Here is a 5,144-nt window from a genome sequence, read left to right on the forward strand (position 1 = left end):
AACATTCTTGGTCAATTATGTAACAGGTTTTTCCAAATATTCTTGGTCAATTATGAAACAGGTTTTTTCGTAATTACACAAATATTCTTAGACAATTATGAAACATAATTTTTTTTAACAAATTACAAATACACCCATAAGGTTTGTTTAAAATATGAATCGGTTCTATAATATTAAAAATTACAATTATCGTTTGTTATAAATTTTAATTTAACACAATACTCGGAGGGGAAAAAAACTATTCTCCCATACAATAATAAATTATCAAAATTATCTATTGAAAAATATTTCTCATATCATTAAAAACTATTAATTGACTTAATGATTTATTTATATAACAAAATAGTTAACTGAAAAATATTTTTCATATTATTATAAATTGTTAATTATTTAATGATTTACTTATTAATAAAATTGATCATTTGTTATGCGAATATGATTTATGTATTAATAAAATTAGTCATTTGTATGTATTTTCTTCTATTTCTTTATTAGTTCAGTGAATTATCTTAATAATTTTTTTTAGATGAGAGAATTATCTTAATATTTATTTTATATTTATCTGTTGAGAAAAGGTACGAACCATAATTTTTTTTTTTTATAAATTCGGAAGAAATATTAAAGACTCATAAATTCATCTAAAATGATATGGTAATAGAATTAGAGTCTATATCATTAGATATATAACAAATCAAAAAATGATATACTACATAATTTTATCATATATTTAATGATTTATCCTATACAATTTTATAAAATAATATTCTAACTTTTAAAAAATTATCAAAATATAAAACTAAAACATATTATAATAATTACCTTGCCCAGGTCTTTTTAAACTACTATAGCTCCGTTTGGGAAGATAGTTTTGAGGCTTTTTTGGTTAAAATAGCCACAAAAAACAAAATAGGCTTTTTAGCCTAATAAGACAAAACATCACATCCAACCCATAATCATTACATTCTTTTTCTCACAAAAAAATCAAAAAAGCCTAAAGCCGTTCTCAAACCTGGCTTTTTAGCCACAAACTAAAATAATTAAAAAAGCTAAAAAATCAAAAAATAAACCCACTTCTCAAACGACACCATATATATATATATATATATACATACGTTAGTAACTTAACTTATTACCTTAAAAAAGAAAATATACATACGTTACTAGTGTATTTAAAAAAGGACAAAGTGTGTTGCATTCGTGGCACTAGGACGTGGTTGAAGGATGCGTTTCAAGACTCAAATTTTCTCCAATAGCTTGTGGACCCAGAAAAGAAACTTGATCTCACAAAAAGGAAAAGTTATTCAATGGATTTGGCATATTGGGGTGGTAGTTACAATTTATTACTTTTTCTGTTCCAAAATAGTAATTTCCTATTTAATTTTTTTTATTCTCTCAAATATTAGTCTCTTTTAAAAGTCAAGAGATAAAATAATATAAATTTCTTACTTTGTTATTCTTTTAAATTTATACATAAAAAGTATAATTATGAGAATTGATTTTCCTAAAAAAAGTCAAAAGGTAATTTTAGAAAGTTAATATATTTTTCAAGTATAATAATTGTATTACCTAAAATAATTGAATTTATCAAAAGAAACTAATATTTTAATACGGATAAAATAAAAGAGATAATTATAACTTATTTTAATTTTAGAGTTTGCGTTAGGTTATTTAATGCAGGTTATGATTCTAGTTTATTTATTTATTTAGAATGCTTACTTATAGTTTATTAGGTAAAAATAATTTAAATAAATTAATTATTTAGAAATTAGAGGAGAAGTATTTTTAATTTTTACTTTTTAATTATGAATAATTTACACTAAACATGACATACCTGGTGGTGGTGGTGGTGGTGGTGGTGGTGGAGGAGGTTTATTTGAGGAGGAGGAGGAGGAGGAGGAGAAGACAGTGAAAGTTGTGGAAGTCAAAGAAGAAGCAGTGGCATTGGTTGATGATGATTGGGTAAGTGGTGAGGTAGTACTAGTAGGAGGAGAAGGAGGTGGTTGTGGTGATTCCATGCCATGTTCACCACCAATCTCATCAGCCCCAAAACCCATGGTGGGATTGCATGAAACAGGACCATCTCCATTTCTGAAGAAGACCTTTCACATGGTGGAAGACCCTGATACTGACATCATCATTTCATGGACTGCCTCTCAAAAAAGCTTTGTAGTTTGGGGTCATCGCCAGTTCTCTACCAATCTCTTGCCCAAATACTTCAAGCACAACAATTTCTCAAGCTTTATTCGCCAACTCAACACTTATGTAAGTACTCCTCTATATTCTTCCAATCCAATCTCTTCTCGTTCAAAAAAAAAAAAAAAAAAAGAAAAGAAAAACTCTTCTCTGTGCTATTCAGATCTATTTATGAAATTTGAGTGTTTATCTTCTAAATTTGCCGTTTATTCTTTGTGGGTTTTGTTGCTATTGCTATTTCTAAATGTCTCTGTTTGGTTCATGGCTAATTGAACCTTTTTTTTTTTTTTTTTTTTCAAATTTTATTTATTGAATTTGTGTATTTATTGAAGGGTAAATTACACCATGTTTCCTCAAAGAAATTTGTTTTCCTTACACTTTTGCAACGTAGTCCCAGTCTTGGTAACATTTTGAAAAAAAAAAAAAAAAATTGTTTAAAACTAGATTGTTTATTTTAAACTTCAGTTTGGTGTTCTAATTTTAACGCATGGTCTTTTTCTATTTTAATGGTAAAAGTGACGGAGGGAATTACAATGGTAAGTGATGGAGGATCATATTTTAATAAAATATTAAAATTGAAAGTGCAGATTGAAATTGAAATTACAAAATTACCGGACTAAAGTACCAATTCACTTATATGTGCAATTTATTGTTTTTGGTATAAAGGGTTTTAAGAAGATTGATTCAGACAGATGGGAATTTGCCAATGAAGCGTTTCAAGGAGGGAAAAAACATTTGTTGAAAAACATAAAGAGGAGAAAACATAACCCCCAAAATGTGCAGCAACAAGGAGTCATGAGACCCTGTCTCAATTCAGCCAATTTCGGAATCGAGACTGAGCTTGAAAAACTAAGGAATGATAGGATGAAAATGAAAATGGAAATCATGAAACTGAAACAACAACAAGAGAACACAGAGAGTTACTTGGCCGCGGTTAAGGAGCGAATAGGAAACACCGTGTATAAGCAACAACATATACTGATATTCATGGCCAAAGCATTCTCAAACCCGGCCTTTCTCCATCAATTCATCCATCTTATGAGGCTGAAAAAAGAACTGTGCAATGGCCAAATTGCGAAGAAACGGAGATTGGCAGCCACCCCACAAAGCAATGAGGACCAAGTAACAAATAAGAATCAGGAGGAGTTTACAACAAATCATTCGGAAGTGGAAAGACTATTCTCTGCTTCGATGGACGTTGAAAGTAGTCCGAGTCAGGACCAAAAGATTAATGCGGCTCCTGGACCAATGAGTCCGAATTTGAGCTCTGAGAATTATATCTTGTGGGAGAAACTATTGGAGGATGAATTGATTTATGAGAATGGATCAGCTCAAGTTGAAGCAGAGTTGGTCCAACACCAATCCAAGATTGTTCTTCAATTGGAGAATTTGATAGCCAAGCCACCAGATTGGGCTTGTTATGTGAAGGACTTGGGGGAGCAAGTGAGCTGTCTTGAATCAAAGTAGTAATGTCAATGGTATGATCTTTTTCTTTTCCGTTCTTCTATTTCAAGTTGTTTTCTTGGCATTTTTGTTATACAAACTATATTTGACACTTTTAACTCTTCTAATTTGACCAACTTTTGTTTTAAATTGAACAATTTAGTCACTATACTTAATTTGGTCCTTTTGTTCAAATTAGACATTAAAATTAACGATTTTTTGATATTTGTCAACATCTTGAGACGTATACATGCACAAAATTAACAGGAATTTAGATGGAGTAACCAAATTGAAACTAGAGTTTTAAGTAGGACAAACTACCAATAAGTCCTAATAGTTTGACTTAATTCTCATTAAGTCTTATTGAAAATAAATCTTGGTAAAATTGTCGCTAAAAATAATTTTTTTGTGATAATTTTTTATATATGTCGTTAAAAATTGACAATTAGTGACTTTTTTTGGTCATGATTTTTATAAATTGTCGCTAAAACTTACAATTAGTGACATTTTTTTATGATTTTTTTTTTTCATAGGACCTATTAGACAATAAGTCCATTTATTAGGACCTATATGTAAGTACATCAAATTTTAAATTCAAATACTAAAAATCGAAAGTAAAATTTCAGTCAAATTTTTTTTTTATCAGCAAAAAAGACTTTATTGATGGAAAAGAAATTTACATCAATAAAGAGGAGCTTGGAGCTAAATGAAGCTCCAACCTCCTAGTTGGTGAGAAACCAACGCACAAAAACAAAAGCGAAAAAAAAGAGCAAAAAACAAACAGATCAGACAGCCTTCCAATCCCCAAAACAGCAGGAAAACACCCCAGTAATGCACCAGCAGTAACGCACCAACAGAAAATTACAACCTCACTGACCCTTTCATCCTCACAGCAGTAATGCACCAGCAGTAAAATCACCCAAACCATACCAGCCATGAGCACAGCAGCAGCAGCAATCAAGATGAGATGGACCATAAACAAGATGCTAGCATCCAGCCCATTTTGACAGATTCAGAACCACAACACTATGCAACCCAACTGAATTCATAACCAACACACATCAACACAAAGCAGCCCAAACTGAAAACAAAATAAACCAGCTAAAACAACCTCCCCTGCCAGTTTCAGTTTTCTTTTTAACATAAGGATTTAAGGTTGTTAAAGCCTTTATGCAAATTCGGGAATGGACTGAAAAAGGGGGAGTTCCTGGTTTATACTCATAACCATGAGTAAGAACTCGTAATTCCAACATATCGGATAAGCTAGCATCGCACAGAGCAACGCTCAAATTTGGATAAATATCAAAATATACTGGTCCATGAGACAAACTAGTCTCAATAGCTCCCATAATGGATGCTCTCCAGTTAAGACATCGGCCATCCCTAAGGGTGCACTGAATACTGGTATTTTGACCAAGAAGGGTCAAAGGTTTGAAGGCAATTTGTACTAATCCTATGTGGATGTACTTATACTGTTTTAAAAATGGAACAAAATCATGTATGTGAAT

General features: G+C 31.0%; 1 pseudogene across 1 annotated transcript; it reads left to right on the plus strand.

Annotated features, from left to right (window-relative positions):
* Positions 1 to 1,304: 1,304 nt before the first annotated feature.
* Positions 1,305 to 3,764, plus strand: LOC145805316 (heat stress transcription factor A-2 pseudogene; annotated as a pseudogene). The gene is made up of 3 exons (XR_014347859.1): positions 1,305 to 1,326; positions 1,868 to 2,262; positions 2,860 to 3,764. The product of XR_014347859.1 is annotated as a heat stress transcription factor A-2 pseudogene (transcript).
* Positions 3,765 to 5,144: the final 1,380 nt, after the last annotated feature.

This window comes from Camellia sinensis, chromosome 13, assembly GCF_055761805.1.
Source record: "Camellia sinensis isolate YWXY chromosome 13, ASM5576180v1, whole genome shotgun sequence".
Taxonomy (NCBI): domain Eukaryota; kingdom Viridiplantae; phylum Streptophyta; class Magnoliopsida; order Ericales; family Theaceae; genus Camellia; species Camellia sinensis.